Source organism: Sinocyclocheilus grahami, unplaced genomic scaffold (assembly GCF_001515645.1).
Source record: "Sinocyclocheilus grahami isolate Dianchi unplaced genomic scaffold, SAMN03320097.WGS_v1.1 scaffold1508.1, whole genome shotgun sequence".
NCBI lineage: Eukaryota > Metazoa > Chordata > Actinopteri > Cypriniformes > Cyprinidae > Sinocyclocheilus > Sinocyclocheilus grahami.
In genome coordinates, this window is record NW_015506687.1 from 394,279 (window position 1) to 419,567 (window position 25,289).

The following is a 25,289-nucleotide window of genomic DNA, read 5'->3' on the forward strand; positions in this document are numbered from 1 at the left end:
TGATGCAATCTGAAGGCTCACGTTGATCTTTGCTGAAGTTGGTTGATGAAAAAGAACCAGTTTGAGTCAGATTATGTTGGTAATGGAAAAGTCAAGGCCGAAGGCCTGGCACAAAACTTAGGGTGTCCTAGAGCATTGTAGCTCACTTTTTTATCTTCTCAGAATTCAACCAAACCACCGACTCTGGGGCGGGTCACTGATGTGAGGCCTTTAAGGTCTGAGAAGATTCACGCCTCTCAAGATGGGCTTGTCCAATGAGAAAGGCCGGAATCCCAAGTGGGAGTTTGGAAATACTGGGGGGTTTATGACCCTTTGTGTGGAAGCATGGTAATTTGCATATGAAACTTGAATCGAAATTACTAAAGATTCTCAAGACACTAATATATTGCCTATGTACCAACATATATTATACAAGCTCGTTTAGATCATCAGAAGGCAAATTCATAGATACTAAACATGGTAGGATTACATATAGGTAAGATGACAGGAACGAGTGGTTCCTTCATAAGCCTGCATAAAACAGTATAAAATCTCAAAGACAACATACACAATGACCTGAAGGATATGTGTGTTCATTCAAATAAAGGTTTTGTTATGGATTAATTAGAAGAGTCCATTTCTACTGTGCACTGTGTCTTGCCTATAGAAATTGTAGTGAGAGGGGTAATTCTCAACATGCCATTAGGTCGTAAATGTATCTGGTCTAGCAAAGGTGTCAGGGTTACCATGGTAACCAGGGTCCTGGACCTCGTTCACAGACATCTTGGCACCCAGTATGTTTATTGGGTGAGGGGTCTGTGAATGTTTGTTAATCTAATTAATAATTGATTTGTTAAATCAAATGAAAAATGGTGTGTCTGATTGGTCCAGACGCTACATCAAAAATACAAAAACAGAAATGTAGAACAGAAATAGTAAGTTCAACATATATATTCATGGAGTATATTTGTAATGATATATTCATTTATTTGAAACAGAAATCTTTTGTAACATTATAGTTGTCTTTAATGTCACTTTTGATCAATTTAATGCATCCTTGCTGAAAAACATTTTTAATTTCTTTATTTGGTATTGAAGGTGGAGAGAGCGTTGATTATTCACTCCCCCCACCTACAATCCCTGCCAGACCTGAGACTCGAACCCACAACCTTCGAGTTACAAGTCCGACTCTCTATCCATTAAGCCAATACTGCCCAATTAATAGAAGTGACATGCTCTTTTGACCATAGCATCCAGTCCCAGAATTCCCAGTGTGCTCCCATTAAAATCCAGCATTCCAATGCTTTGTCCACTGCTCACCCATGGCATCATTACATCGCCAAGCTCTTGCATGGCGGTTCCAGTGAATGTTTGTCTTGTCATTCTTGTGTCAGAGGCAACATCCCTTGCCTGAGATCTGGATGCAGGTTGCTAGGAGACAGGTGTTGCAGTCCTGATGTGGGAGGGAGTGGGGAAGTGGGGGTTCAGCACGGGGCATGGTGGCTGCGTCTGGCTGCCATCAGGCCACTGTGACTAATCTGGACTAACTGGTGAAAGATGATGAAAGAAGCAGATGAAAGAAGGAGAGATAAATGATGGATGTCTAAAGGCTAAGTGAAGTATTCTGCCCCCCACCGCCTCCTCGCAAATGTAGATGCAGTGGATAGCTGAGTGTGTTGCATTCTGTGCACATGAATATCAGCCGTAATGAAGAGTTAAGTGAGAGCCGCAATTCTGGATGACCTGAATCCCTCAGGAGACAGTGAGGGATTTGACCACTTGATTAGAAACACTTAAGGACAACATGAAATGACATTCACAAAGCATTTCTGTTCCATAGCATGATGTGTTTTTGAGTGAAAGTAAATGTTCAAAGGGAAATGAATTTATCCATCTGATTTGTTTGGATTTACTTTGTTAGTCTTGGCTAATGCAGATATGCCAATGATTCACAATTCTTTAACGAATGATTTTGAACTGATCCACATAAATTTATCTGAATTTAAATGTACTATTAATATTTTTGTGCATATAGATAAGATAAGTTTAATGGCCAAGGACAAAATGGCTGAATACACTGTATTTTACAACGGACCAACCAATATTCTGCATGGGGCGGGAGGGCAGATGGCCCCCCATATCGATAGTCATGGAATCCACGATTTCAGCCCCACTGCAATTTGGAGCAGTTAGCCTAGCTCAGACCTGGTTCTATGGGGGTGCTAGAGGATGCTAAATAACCTCAAACGAAAGCAAAAGCACCCTCATTTGAAGATCTGGCAAACTATCCAGTGCGTATTTTTGTTTGTGCTCTGGACAGCGTCAAAACTTACTATTTGCAACATGTTTTTGCAGTGTTTAGCAGTGTAGCCAATCACAGACACATCTGTTGATTTCTTAAATGCAATGGCCAATCAGAAACATTGGTCAGAATTCATTAATTTACTGAAAATGCCAGAGATTTTATTCAGTGCAGTTCAGCACACTCATGAATTATCTCATAACAAACAAAGTGTAGATGCGATGTTCATTGTGCGTGTTTAGAGAGCTTCATTGACTATAACAGAAATTTGTGAGATCACGATTAACTAAGATGAGTTAAGCTTTTTAGTGACACTTTGCGTGCTTTCGAGGCTATAATCCATTAAGAATGTGTATGAAACTTTTGTTTTTCGGACACATACATGCTGCAAAGTTTCAGGAATGACATCCGCATATTTATGCTGGATTCACTCTCAAAATAGCAATGATTAACACAGTGATAACCATAGCAATAGTTGGGACACAAATATATGTGAGAGCACCCTCAGTGATTTAATTCTGGAACCATGACTGGCCAAGCCTCCACAGACAGCGCGTGTCCTGAGCAAGATCCAGTTCACAGACCAAAAACATGTGTAAACTTTATTGAGATCTGGCCATTTTTTTACAATTTTTTTCGTCTTCTTCACATGTCTCGCATTTGGTGGCAACAAGTCCAAAATAGACAATGTACAAAAGTTAAATGTCACCCATGGTCGTATATCAAAATCATATTTTAGTGTGGTTTTCATGCATTTTAAGTTGGTAAAGACTTGTGCCCCCAGGGCCGTTTCTAGGCATAGGCGAGCTAGGCGGTCGCCTAGGGCGCCACCAGCTGAAGGGGCGCCAATGAGCGCACGTACTGGCACTTTTAGCAGGGTTGTGATAAAGAGTGGCACGGTCACCCTGAAATACCGGTATGACTGCCCCCACTGGATCCCCCAACATTATTGGGCTAGAGTACTGTCAATCTGACGATGCCTGTATGCCACTAGATCAGAGTGCTGTCAATTGCTGCCTGATTGTTGCATGCAAAGTTTGTATTTGGAGCGCTCAACAACGCTATTAGATCAGTGGGCGCTGTCAGGGCTTTGGCAAGGTAACACTTTTTTTTGCCATGCAATAAAGCTAAGTTCAAAGGCCAATTTAAAATATTGGTACAGTAAATAAAGTGCACAAAATCAGTATTTTGTTTAGGCAGTATTTGTGGCAGACTTGTCCAAATATTTGTGGCAGATTTGTCCAAAAGGTGTGCGTTTTTTGCGCCAATGCATTGTTAAAGGATCAGCGTGTCATGTAATATTCCCATATAAACTTTAACATCCAATTAAAAAATATTTGTATAGTAAAATTCGCTAATTCACGAGATCAAAACATCCTTTATTAGATCGCTTTGTCGAGTTAAATGCATCCTTAGGGAGGTGTCGAAATGCTGAATCAATTCATTCACTTCCAACAGCGCAATGGGGATAGGGATTAGCGCAATAGGGATTTCGCCCTAGGGCGTCAAATTGGCTAGAGATGGCCCTGTGTGCCCCTATACTATTGCTGAATTGAGAATTGTTTCAGAATCGTGATTCTCTGACTCAGAATCAATTGTAAGGAGCCTAAAGATTCCCATGCCTTGATGAATCTTGTAGATTAAGATCAGGATTGTGAATTAATAAAGTACTTAGCTTTGATTTCATGTTGACTGTTGATCATCTATTCCGTTGCAGAGCAACATGAGCAGGAAGTTAATGACTCACCATTCCAGCTCCTGCCAATAAGACAACGACTTGTTTATGAAAACATTCTCCATCAGGTCTACGATAACATGCTGTATGTCAGTCAGAATGAGTCATTATATGTGTCCACTTACCAGCGCTCTCTGCCAGCAGGGAATTTTACTGTCACCTGCCCGTTTTATATCTGTCCTCATACGCACCCTGGCAGCCTCGTGGCACACGCTTCTGCCCATACGGGCACGCAAACAAACACAGCAATCAGTCATACACCTACACACCCCGAGATGTTGGAGATTCTGTCTCGTGGAGATAATATGTTCGCCAGCCAATCTCTAACTCGGCCCTGCACCGTCTGCCTGACTCAAACTGACACACACCAGTGTACATGCCTGAAGCTGATTTAAAATGACACTTTTCATTTTTTATTTCACTTTTATATTTACTTTCCCCTTTATTCCATCTTTTTCTGACATCTGCTTAATATTAAAGCCACTGAGTGACAGGAGAGCGAAATAGTTTGATTAGAGCTTTGTGTGTATATATGCTCGGATCGCGGGACAGAAATTGTGGGATCCCCATCGTCACTCTATACCTGCGATAAAAAATGCTGTCAGTCAAAGCATCAGGCTTTCTGCTGGTGCATAGGACTGAAAGAGGGAGAAGAGGTGAATTTGCTTGCGAATGTGTGTGCGTTTATAACGTGGGGAGTGATTGTTGTGCTCTGAGTATTTGACAAGCCGAGTGGAATAGATTGGATCCATCTCGTCATGCCCACGCAGGAGGTTCAGGGAGGTGTGTGTGTGTGTGTGTTAAACTCATAGACCTTGCATGCCTGAAGCAATATCCTTGATTTTGTATTTATTTATTTTTATTTTTTGAGTGCATATGTGTGCGTGGTGTTTTGGGACGAGTTTTATCTAGGGATTGGAAGTATTCCCAGAGTACTTTGAGAGTTTTTTGGTCAACAGGCAAGACTGAGTGAGCTGATGTAATCAAATAGAGCTGGTCCTGGGGTGTGGTGGTTCACTGTAGCCTTTCATTTATATCCAAAGCAGCAGGACTTGTGCACCTCAAATCAAAACACACATCAAAGCACACAAACACACACACACACACACTCCAAGGAGATCAGCAGCAATGAAAACAACAGTTTCACCTTCAACGATAGGCTGATTGATTGTGTGTGTGTGTTTGAAGGTGAATTGCAGGACGGTGGTATTTTTGCTTTCATATTCCTCTTTCTTGGTCAGTCAGAAGGTGGAGAGTAGGACTGTCACAGTCATGGACTTCTTTTGTGTTTTCATTTAGTTTCTGTCGTTCTTTGATTAGTTCATTCAGTTCAACTGTGTTTGATTAGTTATCATCCTCATCTGTCTGTCCCTCGTTATCTCACCCTACTTAAGTTCCCCTTTCAGTTCGGTTAGCAGCCTAATAGAAATATATAGTTTTTTTTTTCTCATCTCCTTCCTTTCTATCAAGCTGCCACATTCCAGTCCAGTAGGTGGCAGTAAATGCACCTTTAAGTTGGTTTGCCAACCGCCAATAAAATTAAAAGAAGAAGAACAGTTAGAAGCAGGGTATTAGTTGTGTATGCTGCTTGTGTTACCCTGTGTTTTATATGAATCTTCATCATCTTGGTTTACTATTAAATGTTATTTGGATTACCTTCGTCTTTGTGTGCCTCCCTTCACAAAAGTGTGACAAGGACTACATAATTTGGTCACAAATCATATTGTAATTATTTAGCAGTAATAAACTTACAGGAATTGTCTCGGGGTTGCAAGATCTACAAAGGAAAATGTATTTGCATTCATACCACCTGAAAATATACCCCTCCACCTATTCAGAAAACTGCTTCTTCACCATTTAAACAAACCCAATTTTTAGTTACATTTACTCTTAGACTGTTATTTATTCGGAACACAGAATATTATATTTTTGTAATATTAGTTGTTATGCCCAATACAACAGCTAACTGTGACTAGATAATAATTATTGTTAATAATAATTATAATTAATTAATTATTTGTATTATTAAATATTAGAGTTACATATTCTATTTTATTCAATTTTATTTTTGGCTAACCCACTTTTATAAAAAAATATAACAGCAATAAAAATATAAATAATAATTATTAAAATAGTACATTATTATTATTATTATTGTTCCATGCACATTTGTAGTGTGTAATGCACAACAGACAGGACAGAGTGCCGCCTTTTCACTATAAAGCACACCGTGCATGCAGACTATAGATTAATTTAATTAAACTGCACTAGCCTGCAGTGCGACTTTGATTGTATTTTGATTAATTGTGCAGTCCTTGTGTAGACTTTAAACGAGCCTTCTGTAACATCATGTGAAGATTGCTGTGAAGTGAGGATGAGTTGCATCAGGTTGATTGAGATACAGCTGTGTGTGTGTGTGTGTGTGTGTGTGTGTGTGTGTGAGTGTGTGCACCTGAGCTCCGTGGGGACACACTTGCATGACTGTTTTCATTCACACAGCTCATTCAGGTAGCAACTGCTCCAGGAAAAAGAGAGGGAACGGTGAAGCTCTAGGGGTACTTCCCCTCTGGTGAGCTTTCCTCTCACTGGGCACACTGATCATCTCACTGTCCTCCCAGCCTTTGTAGCTGGACTTCAAAGCAGCTTCTGATTGTGCGATTTATTTGCTTTTTGCTGGAATGGTGCCCATAGGGAGCAACCTGTTTCATCCATACATATCCCTCGTGGGTATAAATGCAACACAAGGCCTAATAAATAATAGAACAGTGGACAAATATCAGTAGTTTTACGAGTTCGCACATACATATAATTGGATTGAGCAAATAGTTGGCAATTTTGACGTGTTGTCCTGAGGGAGGGCTCCGAGCTCGGAATATAGCCCGAACCCAGATAACTCCCACATCCCTAATATGGGATGAGAATAGTTTTAGAGTGAGGAGTTGGGGTGGAGGAGGGATGCTGGAAAACTGTCGTGGGACAGAGGTAAGTTGGCTGTGTATATATATATATATATATATATATACTGTATATACGTACCTAGTTAAGATGATTAACTAACGAGTTAATCGAAAAGTAGTTAATAATCGAGTTAATAAAACATATTTTCTAGGGAAGCACCAAAATTTCATCCACCAAAATTATTGGCTGAAAATGGCATTTTAAGTTTTCTGCCGAAAGAGAAAAACGACCAAAAATATGAGCAGAAAATATATGGTGCGCCGTTAACGCCCAGCAGTGATCAGTGCGCAGGTTTCATTCTCCCTCTAGCCATCATCACTGGCGGTGTGAAGCTCAGCTCAGTAATCCGCTCTATGAATGTGCTTTCCTCTCATGTACTGCTCATGCTCACCGGAAAAGCAAATTCCGCTCAAATACCGTTTCTACTGTATGTAGTATACTTGTTCCTGTTTGCAGAAGCGCTACTGTGCTGTAACATGGTGTAGTATAGCTGTAGTTAAGGCTGGTAAAATGACGCTACCCTCTCGTGATGCTTTGCTCTGCTCACATGCTCTGATAATAATAGCTTTGGAAGACTATACATTATTTGGATAATTAAACAAAACAAAACACGGTTCTATCTGATTATGTTGCATAGAACAGATAATATATTGATATTTAATATTAAAATATTTTCTGTCCGATTTTATTGTGTTACTTTCAATAAAAGTGTGATTATTTTATTGGCCTGTGTTTTTTAAATTCAGTATCATTAAAATATTTAGTTAAATTAAAAAGTCTTACAAAATTACTTTATATTATTTAATAAAAGAATAAATAATTACTACAAAGCATTTTCGGTTTTGGTTTTCGGCCAAGTGCATTCAGAATTTTCGGTTTCGGCCCAGAATTTTCATTTTGGTGCGTACCTAGTAGTTTCTGATTTGAAGCTTTTGGCAGTGAGCTGTGTTCCATAGGGGTGGCAACACAATAGTTAATGGAACTTGGTTTGCTGGCTGTGCAAATTGGACAAGTGTGTTTTTGAACCATTGGTGGACCACAAATCCTGGCATCTCCCAAAACAATTATACGAGGCCCCACACAAAAATGTTGACATCATGCACAAGAGTTTGTTTTGTGGGTGGAACGGTATTGATGATAGAGACAGACAGTTATGGTCTTTAGGGGCAATATAGCATTTGTTTGTTTGTTTTGCTTGTTCTTTTTGCACAGGCATAGTGCCTTCCTGAGTCTATTTCCTTCATTTTTTAATTTATGACAGCTACTTTTCAAATGTCCTGCACATTCATCCTCTTCAAGTTTAAGAAAGAAAATAGCATGCACTGTCAACTTTGATAATTCAATGACACATAGTTTCTTCCTGTTGTTTTAACCTTAAAGAGCAAAGTGAAAAAATATTTTTAAACTTTTTAAAGTCTCATGCCTAAGTCTATGAAAATGTACTTACATTTCTTTTGTTATTACACAAAGCAAGAAAACAATGGCTAGATAGATATTGAATAAAACAAGAAAAAAATTGAATAAGCAGTTGTTGTTTTGACAGCAATAAATAAATTAATATTTAATAATAATAATAATTATTATTTATTATGTAATGAATATATTAGTTATAGTAGTAGTAGTTGTTGTTGTTGTTGTCACACCCAGTTATTCATTTGATTTCATCATTATGTTCAGGTGTGTGTCTTGTTATCTTCACTATTTAAGTTCTGTTCAGTTTGAGTTCAGTGTCGGGTCTTAGGTTAATGTAGAGTTGTGTTGGACTGGTTCTCTTTGTGGATTTTGCCTTGTGGATTATTAAAGTCTGTTGGAACTTCATCTTCATCATCATGCGTTTGATTACCCAACACACTTGTGACAGAAGTAGGTTAGTGCTGGAGATGTAACTGGATTGTAACTGGATTGTAACTTAGTCCTAAATGAGAGGAAAGCTATTCCAGAATGGAGCTCTGGTCTAAAATCCTTCCATCACATTAGAATAAGACAGGGGATGGACAGCTGCTCCATCATGTTAATTAGCATGTGTTTTCTGTACATTGAGCACCTGACCAATAATTACCATTCAGGCACATGATGTACTATCTCCCTTGATTTGTATTCTGTCTAAATACTTTTAGCCTCTGTGCAGCATCAAAAGTCTGTGTAAACTTGGGATGTGCATCTCATGACTCAGGCCGATACGATACACATCTCGATGCATAGCCAACGATACGATACATTAAAGATACATATGAAGCAGTTACCGATGCGATGCGATACGATTCACCCCTGTTACGATGCAGTGCGATCCGATTCGATTCAACACAATGCGATTCGATGCAATCAGTGAAATGTATAGGTTTGCCTGACTTTTCTAACATTTACAGATGAAAAATATACCTGTGACATGTCAGTTCTGCACTGAGGAAAACACAATGTCTCAAATGCATTAAACAGCACAGATATATTCGCTGTTTGCCATGGTGGATCGATTTGATCCATGATCGACAATAAGGGCTGCTTAAGAATTTTTTTATCAAAATGTATATTTGACTCAGAATTATTGTGCTCCTATTCGATTACGCTGTCTGTTTAGCGTGCATGTGCGCAGCAGCGCTCGTTCACTCACGTCAGCCTCGCCCACTCCTGACAGTGAAATGTATAGGTTTGCATGACTTTTCTAACATTTACAGATGAAAAATATACCTGTGACATGTCAGTTCTGCACTGAGGAAAACACAACGTCTCAAATGCATTAAACAGCACAGATATATTCGCTGTTTGCCATGGTGGATCGATTTGATCCATGATCGACAATAAGGGCTGCTTAAGAATAAGTGTGCACAAATTAGTGAGATTGTGTGAACTTAATTTGTCATTTATGGAACCGCTTTAGCCCCGATTGATTTGTTAGGTTATTTCAGGTCAGGTTTTGGACTTTAATCCCCAATTTTCCTCGGGTCTCCCTGGTGTTGTGATGCATCATATTCACGCAGCAGTGGTGATGAGAGAACGTGCTTGAGAAACAGTTTAGAGAGGAGAAATCAATCTACATATAAAATATTGGTCACAGATTATTGGTCACTTTATAAATAATAAAAGTATAGCGCATCCACTAGTAATTATATATAAATTAATAGTTTTTTACCGATGCAAATATGTTAGAAACGATGCATCGTGATATAAATGCCAACTTGTAGTCGATGCACACTTTTTAAACCGATGCATCGCATCGTTAACTTTTTATGCTGATGCACCGAGCGAATCGGTGAATCTTCCCATCCCTAGTGTAAACACAACCTTTTGATGTGGCTTCTATGCAGAGCAAAATCATAACACAATAATGTACTCAAACAGACTTTCACGCATGCCGTCAAGCCCCCAGAGACTTTCTGCAGAGCAGCAGCACGTCGGCCACGTATAGTTGTTTCATAAAGCTGACAGCGCTATCTGTTTAGTGTCGTCCTCAATTTCCAAGCATCTCTCATGCTGTCAGAGGTGAGTCAGCTCTCTTCTGCAGTCATTCCACAAGCGTGAGCTCAAGAAGGAGATCAGCTGACTTACTCATGCCTTGATGTTCAGGGCCGTGCCTGAGGTCAGCGCTTCTCATGAATCACATCAGCAGTACCTTCATATACTGTACACACGCCAGATCTCTGAGAGACCCCTCATGGACCACCAGTGGCTTTAAACACCACACACATCTTGGCAAAGCAGTTCATTCTGGGTTAGCATGTCAAAATATGTGTACTTTGGTAACAAGTACAGTAATGTAAGGATATCAGTCTTACTGCAGTATCATGAGTGCAGAGTACCAACTCTGACTGACCAATCTCAAAACAATTATCTATTTTTGTGATGTTTTTTTGTAATTAAAAAATACCGACCTCAAAATATTTGAACAGTAATGTTTATTTAATATATGTTTTTATAGGTTTTTATTAACATTTTATATTTATTAACCATAATATAAAAATATAATATCTCCCATAAGTTTTTGGTGCATCTTTAATGTAAATCCAGTTGATTATGTCATTAAAATGAATGTAAAGATAAAAACCAAGTCTGATTCATATCAAAATATCAGTGCATTAGACCTTCTAGTGTAAACAGAGTGCAGTCATTCCACAAGCGTGAGCTCAAGAAGGAGATCAGCTGACTTACTCATGCCTTGATGTTCAGGGCCGTGCCTGAGGTCAGTGCTTCTCATGAATCACATCAGCAGTACCTTCATATACTGTACACATGCCAGATCTCTGAGAGACCCCTCATGGACCACCAGTGGCTTTAAACACCACACACATCTTGGCAAAGCAGTTCATTCTGGGTTAGCATGTCAAAATATGTGTACTTTGGTAACAAGTACAGTAATGTAAGGATATCAGTCTTACTGCAGTATCATGAGTGCAGAGTACAAACTCTGACTGACCAATCTCAAAACAATTATCTATTTTTGTGATGTTTTTTTGTAATTAAAAAATACCGACCTCAAAATATTTGAACAGTAATGTTTATTTAATATATGTTTTTATAGGTTTTTATTAACATTTTATATTTATTAACCATAATATAAAAAATATAATATCTGCCATAAGTTTTTGGTGCATCTTTAATGTAAATCCAGTTGATTATGTCATTAAAATGAATGTAAAGATACTAAATGTGAGGAGAGCAATCAATTAGCATTTCATTTCAATGACTGTTGCTCACCTGTTCTTGCTGCCCTGTAAGTATTCAAACTGGACACTGGCATTTTGCTTAAAAAGAACTCCAGAAACATTTTCGTGGCCAATTCACTGTAAACCCGAATAAGTAGAGAAAACTAAAAAAAAAAAATTAAGGTAATCAGTTACATAAATTTTTTTAAAGTTATGATGTATCCACAGTAAACAGAACTATTCGGTTTTGAGTTTGTTGTACTCATGCATGTTAATTACTCTTAATTTGAAGTACTGAGTAGCCTAATTCATACATTTTGATAGCGATTAACATAAAACTTTTAAATAATTAACTTATATTTGAGTTGTTGCAACTCAAATTAGTATTTTTTATTTAAGTTAAATCTGAATGTATAAATTATATAGATATTTTAAAATGTATCAGCACTTACAAATAAACACATAACACATGTAATACCATTTTGGAAATTTATTTTAGAACAAGGAAAGCCCAACAGCAACTTTATTTTTATTAAAACCAACATGAGACTATTGCAGTAAACATACCTCCTATAAGATTACACATTTCTTAAAACCTTTAAATCATGTTTCAAAGTAACATAAAAATGCCTCAAGATTATGTATGTAACCCTAGTTCCCAGAGGGAACGCGACGCTGCGTCGAGACTCTTTGGGAACGCCTTCAGCCTGACCACTCTCTGAGTCACGTGTGTAATCAGTCCAATGAATGGGTGAGACACCACGGGCGGGGTGACGTAGAGACCAGAGAGCTTAAAAGCACGTGCGGTGGATACAGCGGCAGCTTCTGGTAGAATGAGGGAAGCACTCGCAGATATGCCGAAAGTATGGCAGGAGACGCAGCGTCTCGTTCTTTCGGGGAACTAGGGTTACATACGTAACCTTGAGGCGTTCCCCTTCAGGAACTCGAGCTGCATCGAGACGCTTTGGGAATGAGTATGCCCACACCACCAGACTTGCAAGTCCCTGCCTAGTGTGGAAGAGCACAGCTAAGCCGAGAGAAAATGCAGGTATAGAATCTGACAAGTAAACAGAGTGGACATTCCGCAGGGTCCTGAAGGCCAACTTCTGAAGGAGTGAGCCTTGACCCCCAAGGGAGAAGGGAGATCAGAGGACTCAAGGCTATGGATAGCATCCCGATCCACCACTTAGCATAAGCTCCTGGCCGGAGGCCTCAGCCTCAGCGTACCGTGGAGGAAACATGTAACTAGTGGGTCTCTCCCGAAAAACCGACCACCGAAAGAGGGGTGTGGTAAGCAGCTAGGGCCACCACGGAAACCTTCAAGGTGGAGTGGAATAACCCTGCGGAGAACCGTACCTGCGAGAACCCCAGCACTGGACCAACTGGGCAGTTAACTGGGTTAAGCTGGCAGTTGCTGCATCAAGAAGTGAAGGTTCACTTAAAGGAGTACAGTTTCCTCGTGGAGGGAGCTCTGAACTGGAGAATGGTCTCAGCAACCTCAGTTGAGAGACCGGAACTCATGAGCTGTTTAAAAAGCTGTTTACATTTCTGTAGCCCCGCCTGAGAGAGGAGATTCCTCCTGACAGAAATGTCCTACAGAGAGCCGTCAAGAAAGGAAATCAGGTCCGAGCATACTTGGCCCGGCCCGGCCAGACCGGAGCTACCTGTCCGGCGCACTCTCTCCAGAACTCCCAGGAGCCGAGCGATCAGGGAGGCGTACAGACGAAGCCTCTGCCAAGTCTGTTTCCAGATGAGGAAATCATGCTTCGCATGACCTTGATCATGCGAAGCAGATTTCCCCTCAGGGAAAACCCCTTGTTCTTGAGCCACCACTGTAGGGGTCTCATGTACAGCAGGCCAAAAGGTATCACGTTGGACGCAGTTGCCATCAGACCCAGCAGTTTTTGAAACTGCTTGACAGTGAGTGACTGGCCTTCTCTGACTCTCATGCATGAAGTGAGGATTGACTCGATCCGTGCAGGAGACAGCTGTGCCTGCATCATGGTCGAATCCCACACCACGCCCAGATAAGTTCTCTGTAATGGAGAAAGTACACTATTCTTGGCGTTTAGCCTTAACCCCAGCTCTTTCATGTGGGTGAGAATGACATGAACCGCCATCTGCTCCGATTGAGCTAATATCAACCAATCGTCAATATAATTGAGTATGCGGATGCCCTGCAGTTGCAGTGGAGCCAGAGCAGCATCCACACACTTTGTGAAAGTTGGGGTGAGAGTGCAAGGCCGAATAGAAGAACCCGATATTGGTAAGCTTCGCCCCCAAAAGCAAACCCCAGGAACTTCCTGTGTTGGGGAAGGATGGAGACATGGAAGTATATGCGTCTTCTAGATCTATCATGACAAACCAGTCTTCGGACCTGATCTGAGACACGACTTGTTTGATAGTGAGCATCCTGAACTTCAGTCGCATGACTGAGCGGTTCAGTTGACACAAATCTAAAATGGGACGCAACCCTCCATCCTTCTTTTGAACGATGAAGTACACTGTAAAATCTAATTAGTTGGGCTTACTTAAAAAAAGCATGCAAACTGATTGCCTTGAAAAAACGAAGTAAAGTGAAATAGGAATAGTATGTTATACTGACAACTGCTCAGTTTGTATAGTTTACTTACACGAGAGTTCTAGTAACTAAAAAAGAACTGTAGGGGGTACTTGATCCTTTAATTTAGGTTTACTCATGACTTACTATAGCTACTCACTGACTCCCAGAGTGCATTGCGGCAGAATAAATTATGCAGTTGCTTTGTTTTACAGTTGTTGATTTTATTTGCCAATTTTATTTGCTGTCTTGTGTCAGTAGTGGCACAACAAAACGAGCAAATAAAATGGTTATTGATTAAATAAATGAAAATGTTACCATTGTTGTGATTCGCATGTTGAATGTTTAAGTCTGTGTGTGATTTGAGCATATTACCACACTATTTAAGAATTATATAAACCCAATCTCATCTCATCAGCATCTCAAGGTATTTATGAAAAATGAAATTTGAAAAAATTCGTTAATAAACACACACACAAAAAATACACTAATGCTTTAATTAGAATATAGGTCACCTTCTAAAAGTAACCTATTTATTACTTGTCTGCCCTTGAAATCAAATTACTCTGACTTCATGATGCATTGCTGCATTAACAAGAATAAAATTATGGTAACATAAACGAAGTTCCAAGGGGCCAACCAAAGAAAACGCTAATCACCACTATAATGGTGAGTTAAAAAATTTTTTTTTTAGGAAAATCAACATCAATTTATGAAGTTAGCTTATGTGATGTTCTCTCAAATATTTCAGTTGTATTGAAAAGTCAACATTCAAGATGACTTTGGGAAACGAGTGAATGCAACTAGTGAAAGATTACTGCAGACATGGAGGAAATGGGTGAAAAAGTCTATTAAGACTGGGTCATTCTTGAACGATTCATTCTTTTTGAACGAATCTTTAATGTGACTCGGGAAGAACGAGTCGTCTCGGAGAGTGATTTGTTCAGTCGCGCATGCGCAACATCCTACAGGTTCTGTACTGGAATTAGTCAAGTAGTTCACCTGTTTCGAGTCTTCGAGTTTTCCAAGTCGTTCGTCATCACGTGACAGCCCCATAAGCTTAACCAAGCTGAGCCGGAAAGAGAATTGATTAGTTCATCTCTCGAGTCTTCGGGTTTGAGTCGTTCGTTCATCATGTGACAGCCCCATAAGCTTAACCTATGCAGTCTGAGCCGGAAAGAGACTTAATAATAATAACCAACTCTTTATTACCTTTGTAACAACATTCACTGTTATGGAAAATCATAGACTGAAGACCCAGGTAAACAATGAATGAATCTTTTCTGTTTCTTATAGCATTATACGACCGGCAGGGAACGGCTGATCTAGCTTCTCTAGAGACCTCCGAAGAGGTAGCGAGCCTCCCAGTACCGCTACGTTTCCGGGCAGAGACAGAGAAGCGCTCTCCGAAGACCGCTGCACCCTGAAGCACCATGGGTGGCTCCTAAGGGCACAATCGGCTCGATTTGAGAAAGGGGAAATGATTTAATGAGATTTTTAAAAAAAAACACTGGGTGGATTGTTATCATTATAGGGTGGTTGTGTACACACACTGCCAACACATATTTCAGTTCAGATAGCTTGTAAAAGTGCATGTCGCATCCAGTGACCCCTTTAATTACTTTGACCATTAGGGTGTACAGTGTACCTGAGCCATGATAACTCTGCAGTCACATTGCAGAATATAAAGTAATATTTTGAGATATAGTCACATTGCAATATTGTAAGAGAAAAGTCTCCTTTTTATTGTATTTTATTGTTTATATTTTATTTTATTTACACTGAAAAAAATGATGTAGGATTGCCTTTGAAACAACTTTTGGTAGTACATTTCACAAACTATAATAAAGAAATGGCAAGTAGCACGTTGAATTGCATGTGAAATTTTGAAGTAGAAAGACATAGAAGTATTTATTTTGTATAACATACTCCAATCTTGGAAATGTATGACTTTTTTTGTTTCCTTTTATCTTTTTACTTTAACAGGATCTTTAGTTTCTTGCAGTTCAAACCCTCCAAAAAAATTGTCACTGGTAAAACATAATGAAATATTTGCACTTACGTATGTGTTGCAATATCAGCTTTGGATTGAATAGATGGGAGGAAAAAAATATATTAAGAGTTTCTCCACAGCTCGGCTTAGTGTGACAAGATGTCTCAGGTCATAACAGACCATCTTTGTCAGTGAGCACTGCAATGAAATGGACGAATAAAAAGCAGGAAGGATGAAGGAAACGAGAATGGTGAAAAGAACAATGAACAAGCAAGAGATAAGGCTGATTAGAGTATAGAGAGATAAGATGAGGAATAATGCATTTAGGACAATGAGCTGCTGACATCAGAGCTGCTGACAGCCTGAAGGAGTCAGCTTTTTCTTTTAACCCCTCTACATGAGAGTGATAATGCGCCCTCAGATGTCAGGAGGTAGGGAAAGACTGAGTTGGCATTGATTTTGCGTGGATGAGATTTAGGGAGGGATAGAATAACTAGGGGGCGGAGGTGAGGTGTTATGGTTGATACTGCGAACGTCAGCGTTTTCCCGCAATATTATGTGTGTGTGTGTGTGTGTGTATGGCTGTACTTGTTTTCCCTTGGGGCATCTCATTCGTAATTTCCACCAGCACATCACAAAACTAACTTTTTCTGATCATTATCATATTTCTTAAACACGACTTGACATGTTTGAATATTGCATATCAAGTGATCTCCATTGGAGCTAATCAGTCTCTACAAAGTCTTGGAAGCGCTGAAGCACTGATTATAGTACATATGGGGTGCGGAGAGAAGCAGGCGGCTAGCCAAAATTTTCTGTAGCACACACACACACACACAAACAAGAAAGTATTCAGAATATTTGGCATCTACCACCAACTTTAAGCTGTCTTCAGTTTATTATTTAAGACAATTGTATTGTCTTCTCACACCTTATGCAGTACGAAGATAAGTGTCACTTTCTTCCTGACATTGTATTGTGTTGCATTTGACATTTTGTGTTGCTAATGTGCCAGCAGCTTCTGTATGACATATTTATATCTACAGCAAGTTTAGGATTCCTGTAGCAGTTTGGATTAAACCTGGTCCAACTAAACATGTCTGGGCACAGAGCCCAAACAAAGCACAGACTGTAGTCAAAGTGTCATTGGCTATAATGAGTGTATTTGTATGCTAAAGTCTCCTCTGTCTGCAAGAGTTATAGTTGTATGGGTGTCGCAGACTCTCGGCTGTCGGGATGTGTCATCCGTGTATACATAAAGTGGTTGGGAGGTGTAATGTAGTGTCATGTTCTATTTTTTAAATTCTCTCTTTCTTTCCCTCACAGCTCTTAATCTGCTTGGCTTGAATTGGCGACTGAAGCCCACTGAAGGGCATCTAGTGAACACTGGCCTCAGCATGAGTATTCCTGGCATTGGTGATGTGGCAACAGTGCCCTCCGGAGGCAGAGGTAAAAGCAAAAAACTTGTGCCAAAACCCTGAAATATGATCAACATGAAATCCAAATGACCTGATGACATACAATGCAAAACCCCAGAAAAACAAAGCCAAAACTGCCTTCTGTTTACACCTGTCCGTCGTTTTGCACAATTCATGAGTGCATGATATTCTAGTGGGGGGAAAGTTTTATAATAAAGTTTGATAATAACTATGTAATAACACATTAATAACATATTTTTTCTAGCTGAACATTTCACGATTTGAAAATTTAAAAAAATTTGATTTCTAATGTAATAACTATGTAATAACAGTATAATAACAGTGTAATCAAATTAATCAATTACATCCTAGACTATTCTTGATCACTGAGTCCCACCCTACATTTCTGTAGCTAAATATTGTTTTTAATTTTTTGAAAAAATATTTACTTTTGCAATAACATAATAACATCATAGCCCATGTTCACGAAGTCTACTCCTTTTTTTCTAGCAGATGATTTTATTTTACCCAGAAATATTCCACAATCATGAAAGTTAAATGTTGCGATTGCAGTTTTATATTGTCTTCAACTCTTTTCACTGCCTCTTCTGCAGCTCTGCATGAGAATGGTAATGCTAATGCATTTATTTGAAATGATGACTAGATTTAGTCACTGTTGGCTTGTTATAACACATGTTAGTCTCTGTCAGCCTGAGGCTTTGTAAGAATCATCTGAGCCCAACTAGTGATTGTCCTGTATTGTGTATTGAGGGAGTACATTAGTGTAAATCCATAGTCTTGTGTGCCTTTTTCTCACAGCAATCTTGATAAACAAGGTTATTTAGATTAGACGTTTTAGGATCTCAGTGGACTTTAGTTAATGGTTCAAAGCTCTGGCTAACTCTCAGTGGCTCAGAGTTTGTTGTGCGTTCACCTCAAATGATTTATCATTATCAGTGTCAATACGTTCAGATGATAACGACTGCCGCTGACCTTTAGAGAGTGCTGGTATTGATGTTCTTCACACACAGTACAGCTTCTTCTTGCTTTAGATGGGTCTAAAAGAGTGGGTCTTTATGGAAGAGGTGCAAATCTGGGTTTAACTGGGGAGAATGTGTGTGTGCACAATCCTATGTATTTTGGAGTGTAATGGACAACATAGGCTCATTGAAAAAAATAAAACTCCTTGCCTCCAAAACCGTAAATATACATACAATTCACTGCAGTTTCCAGTTTCAATTGCAGAATTCTATGTTATGAACTTAAAACACATTTCCCTAATATATTTTGCCATTTGCATCACATAACCAGCTCCATATTTATGGCTTTTCTGATGTAGTAAACTTGCTTGGCAGCTCACCTAGTAAGTGCTTGCATGAGTTCTGTGAAACAGGAGTCACAATGCTGAATAAGAGAGATCCCACATATGTAGAAACAAGCTAAAATATTTCATGTTTTACATTTCAAACATTTCACATCTCATGTTTGCTTTTGTTTTGTTTGTAGGTGGTACAAATGTGTTAGAGCATTTTGTGCCACTGATCAGACATTTAATTTCCAAACTTCCACAATAGCCTATGTACAGCAACCAATGTAATAAAACATTGCCAACTTCACATTCATCTGTTTCAGAGAAAACTGATCACACTTGTAGCATCACTCTTATGTGATATTTCACTTTGAAAATGTTGCGAAATGTGCAAGAAGCAATGTAATATCATTTAGCAGAAATGTCACAACAGGCACGTTTTTCCAGTGAGTCTGGGTTGGTAATGGAAGAACTCCTGTCAGATACTGAATGTACATGATGTGGGAGGAAGGACATTGTGTCCAAAGGCTTTAGAGTGTATTTGCTCTCTCTCTCTCTCTCTCTCTCTCTCTCTCTCTCTCTCTCTCTCTCTCTCTTTCTCTCGCTCTATTTTTTGAAGTGTTTTTTCCCCTTCACTTTGATGGAGAGTTTCTGAAGAAGGGCTATCTGTCCTACAGACACACATGCACACAGACACATGTGTTATGCTGTCTGTAGGGGAGGGGAAGCATGATTCTAGACTCAAGCTGTTCTCCGTTTGAATGTTGTTATGTGAATCTACAAGGCCCTTTCACAAGACTCATGTCAGGACTTCAGCGAACCTCTCAACACAGACATCATGTGCCTTTTTGACCTTGACATGAAAAGCGCCAGAAGAAGACATGAAAAAGACCAATGTTATGTATATAGCTTGAAAACTAGACATAGAAAATATTGAAAGCAAACAAGATAGCTAACATGTATTTGAGCTCATGACTGAAAAAATAGATTGGTGAAACCTATAGGGATCTTTGATGCTACTAAGCATGTGCGCTTGCTTTGAGGTGATTGATTCTTAACTGATTGATGTTTTCTACATGAAGCAACATTTGTTATTTGACTTCTGTAATGTGACATACTTTTGATTGAAACAAGGCAATAAGCCAATCAACCCTCTGATTAATGCAGTCCACTAAAAGTCAGTTTTAATAATTCAGGATGTGATGTTGCATGCAGCGAAACTAATTGCATTTGACCCATACCCATATAATTTTATGGCATTCTTCTTTACATGGCTTTTATACAACAACATGCTGTACACTCCACATCACTGGTGGGATTGGTGAAGCATTACATATCTCTGGAATATCTCCCTCTATATGTTATTCCAGCAGATCCAGACTTTATTAGTGTATTTGTTTATTTACATATTTATTTATTTCAATAGAAATATATAAAAACTGCATATAAAAACAAAAGAAGTCTATGGAATGTCCCCAGAGGGTTGTTGTGTTGATTATAGGAAGAGTGCTTAAGTACATTCAGCCTTTCGTCAGTCCTTCAAACTTTTAAGATACTGATACAATCAGTCATTTTCTGTAAGGCTGGCTTACGATTTATTATGTTAATTTAGAAATTCATAAGCGTGGTTTTAGGTTTATAAAGTGCAGGATCTGAGGTGATTGACCTAGTCATATCTAGACTAAACAAGAAAGTCCATCTATACCAAGACTTGCGTGCGGGCGTTCGTGAGGGGAAAGTGCCTTTTTCAGTGGCTCTGATGTCAGTAGTTCTGGCTGGTTGAGAGCTTGAGGAGTGTGAACTTCAACTCCAGAGTACAAGACTCTTCTAATGCACCCTCTCCATGGTACTTTCTTTCCCCCTTTTTTCTGCTTTTCAATTTCTCTCTCTTTATCTATCTCACTTTTTCCATCTCTCTTTTGCTCTCTCAGTGTGGTGCTCTCGTTCAGCGCAGAGCCATCCATCCATTCGTGTTAATGAGGGAGGTTGGTGTGGACTCCCATTGGTTACTAGACTGGGCTTCTTTAACCGAGCTGTCACTCAGACCTGACACTGCGTGTGCGTGTGCATGTTCTCCTGCAAAAAGAAGGCTTGATCCATTTAGGGAAAGCTTGCTTGTGCTTGCTCAATTCAATTCCTCTCTCTCCATTACTCGTTTAAATGCAGCCAGAGGTTTTAGCAGGCAGGGAAACAGATTGTCTCTGCTTATCAGGGCACATCAAACATCGAGAAAGCAGACTAGACTGACAGCTAACACCAAGCCCACTCGTGTTGCACTGGCCCCTCAGACACAAAAGAGTGTGTGTGTGTGTGTGTGTGTGTGTGTGTGTGTGTGTGTGTGTGTGTGTGTGTGTGTGTGTGAGTTTGTTTTGCTTCTGATACTATCAAGGCACATTTACTGGGTTATTTTCTGATTGGTGTTGCTGCGATCTATCTGCGCTGTCAACACGGCAACAGTTTTCTCTCTAGAGGACAGACTTAGCAGGTGTATTGGGAAGGGAGGTGTGCGTGTGTGGCCAGTGCTGTCATACAGAGATATTATGATCTCAAGGGAGAAGACAGGGTTTGATTTAGGGTTGATGACTTTGGCAGCCCACACTGCACACTCATTAGCGCAGAGCTGTGTCTCAGTGGAATAATATATGTTGATCTTTCTTTGTACACACTGCAAATATTTTCACACAGAGCGGAGGATATTCCCCGTTCTCCATGTCTTTGAACGAGTTCCTTTGTGGGGTTTTTTCCCTCAAACAAATCTTGTTTCTTCTCTTGGCGTCCATCTCAGGGCCGTGGGTGTTGAAGAACAGCAGTATAAACAGCGGGGAGCTGGAGCTGGGTCAGCGTGTCAGTCAGGATGTTCCTCCGGGCGTCTTCTGGAGGTCTCTGCTTCACCTGCGCCAGCCACACTTCCTCAAGTTCAACATCTCCCTGGGCAAGGACGCACTGTTTGGGGTCTACATGCGGAAAGGCCTGCCTCCTTCACATGCTCAGGTGAGCAAATCGCCTCATCTCTTGTTTCTTCTCTTAAAGGAGCCAGGTTCACTTATAATTAGGACTGAGAATCCAGTTTTTAAATACTAAAAAGCATGATTTTTCTTGATGTTTAGTTTTTGTTTTGTTTGGGTTTGTTTACACAAAAACTGAAAATTCTGACATAATTTACTAACCCTCATGTCATTCCAAAACTATAAGATTTTTGTTCATCTTTGAAAGACAAATGAATATATTTTAATGAAACATGAAAGATTTCTATCCATCCTTTGAAAGTCCTTTCCACAAAAACGTTTACAATTCAAAAAGTTCATGAAGACATAAATATAATCTATATAAATTGAGCAATTTAGTCCAAGTTTTCTGAAGATACACAGTCGCTTAATATGATGATTTAAGTTAGGCTTTCATTTGCATATAAACATTGATCAATGCACATACATAGCGCTCATCAAATATGGTCAACAGAGCCTCAAACGCACTTGCTTGATGAATGAGAACAAACCTTAATAAATCTTAAAATATCTTGCGCATCAAGCATTTGAGCTTCTGTTTACCATATTTGATGTGCTGTATGTGTGTCTAGATATTTATATGTTAATAAAAGGCTAAACTAAATCAATGTTCATTATATAAACCAATGATGTCTCTTCAGAAGATTTAGCTTGAACCATTCGATTCATATGGATTACTTTTACAACCTCTTTATAGACATTTGAACCGTGAAAGTTGTGGTGGAATGGATTTTCAATGGAGGGGCTTCATTAAAAATATCTTCATTTATGTTTCAAAGGTGAACAAATGGATTTGGAACAACATGAGAGTGAGTAAATGATGACAGAATTTTCTTTTTGGGGTGAACTATCCTTTTAATGCTCGTGAGCTTTATGACTGAATTGAGTGTGATGAGAGGGAAATAATAAAATGAAAATAATAAATAGTATGTCTTTGCTTGGACAACTGCTGCAAATGAATGACTTATATGAGCTGGCTCATTTGTCACAGTTCATCTCATTGGTCTGAAACAGCTTACTCACTGAATGAGTCAGTTGGTTACAGAACTGATACCTCAGCACACACTCACTTAACTTTAAGTCAATATTTTGACATAGCTGCATTCAGTTTGTATTCATAAACTGTTACTGTGTTTAACCTAATGTTTGTAAGGCTTCTAGTGACTGACATATTTTCATTATGACAGAGCTGTTGAACATGATTTGTTACTTGTCATTATGTTAATATTTTTGTTAAAAATGTAAATGGTATATATTGAAAGAATCACTTATTTGGTGCATTTTCCTAAGTACAAAAAGTCCTTAATGGACTTTTTAAGAAATTAGAATCAGAATCTAAATCAGAAACATACAAATCCTAATGATTTCCATTCTTATTAATGTAAGTCATTCTTTTTTTGCAGGTTAAATACACACCAAGAATTGTCTGTGAAAATACGGCTCAATGTTTCATGTTAATATTAGGGAATTGCATTGTGTTATGTTTTAGGGTTGAAGGTAATGTCTGTAAACTTAATGGAAAAAGTACTGGTAATTTGCTGCCAGGACATTATTTGTCTTTCTAAGGAGTTTTATTTATTTATTTTTTTATACGGTGTTGTCCTAATTTGTTTTTCATGAGCGTGTTGATATCTAAATCTAGTGATTCACACTGTTATGTTCAGACTGACCCAGCAAATGCCAACATGGTCAACATACTAATCTGACAAAACCCAACAACCATTGGAAATTGGGGCTGGTTGCCATTTGTTGGGACAGTGTGTGAGCTAGCCTTTATAGAGCAAGGAAATCTGGTTCTCTATGATGTTCCTCCTTAAAAAGACAGGTTTTTGTTAATTACCATGAAGAGACCATCTGTGCAGACAGGCTTTTTTGTTTTCAACTTTTTTTAATGAATTGTAAATGATTTCCAAATTATCACTGCATATTTGTCTGCAGAATTCTTACATTTGTCTTGTCACGTTCTAGAGTTGTTATCTCTTCTACGTTTTGATTTAATTGGACTATTTTGATTGGTTTTAGTGAAGATGATGTCCTGCAGCTACTTGCTTGTTTTCTCCCTCTGTCCTCATCTCTCTCTCTCTCTCTCTCTCTCTCTCTCTCTCTCTTCAGTATGACTACATGGAAAGGTTAGATGGAAAAGAGAAGTGGAGCGTAATCGAGTCTCCTCGTGAGCGGCGCAGTATTCAAACCGTTGTCCAGAATGAGGCGATCTTTGTGCAGTATCTGGACCTCGGCACCTGGCACCTGGCCTTCTACAATGACGGCAAAGAGAAAGAACCCATCTCATTCAGCACTGTGGCTCTAGGTAGACACCTCCAGCTTTTATTTACACACAGGTCAATATTTAAAAGGTAAAATAGAAACTCGGTTGTTTGGAGACCTGCTGTTTAGAAGATGTGTTTCACTGCAAGCGGCTTACACAGTACATCTGATCTACCCTTAACCTCATTTTATATTTCAGTTTGAATGTGAGCAGTCGAACTGGGAGAGCTGCTTTTATTGCTTTCACTTACATTTCTCTTTAGGTCACAGAAGGAATAGTTGTATTTATAAAATAAAAGTAAACACTGAAATATGTTTGTTCAGGCAGTTTCTCTACAAGGGTTGCTATAGTGATGACTTAGCATAAGCACAATGCCAACTTCAAGACTTTCTGCTACAACAGCTGAGAGGAGCTGTCAGTGAGAGATGGAAAATTGGAAATTTGGCCTCATGTCTGTCATGATATCAGGCAGTTATGCAGATCTCATGAAGTTTATAGGAAGCCTTGCTGTATTTTATATATTGATGTACTTTATATATTGTGTGTTTAAATATTCATGCATAAACCGCTCACTTTTTCTCTCATTCAATATTCAGAACATAGCAATATACTTCAGTTAATTGACAAAGAATGAGTAAAAAACATAGAAATAGATTCCTGAATATGTATATATATATATATATATATATATATATATATATATATATATATATATATATATATATATATACATACAGTGGTGGAAAGTAAAATTGTGTAAGTAGAGTAAAAAGTACTTGTCCAAAAAACGACTTGAGTAAGAGTAAAAGAGTAGCTTATTTAAAAGTACTAATGAGTAGTGAGTACTGAGCTGCGGATTCTACCCCCTCATAATAAACGCTGTACACCGCAATTTAAACATTTAAAATACATTGTACTGAATGTACATTGAACACTGAAAAACATAATCCCCTACTTTTTACACAGCTACATTTACTCAAATTGTTATGCTGGTAAAACAATTTGTAAGAGGAAAAATGCATTAAATAGGGACGTATTTTCAGGGAAACTTTTTCAAAAGAAAAACACACACACCCGTGCGCGCGTGTCTCTTTGCAGCGCCACGGCAGTCTGCAGCATCTACAACT

General features: G+C 39.0%; 1 pseudogene; it reads left to right on the top strand.

Annotated features, from left to right (window-relative positions):
* The window catches only part of LOC107570808 (teneurin-2-like), a 99,598-nt pseudogene that overhangs the window by 51,218 nt on the left and 23,091 nt on the right, over positions 1-25,289 (top strand).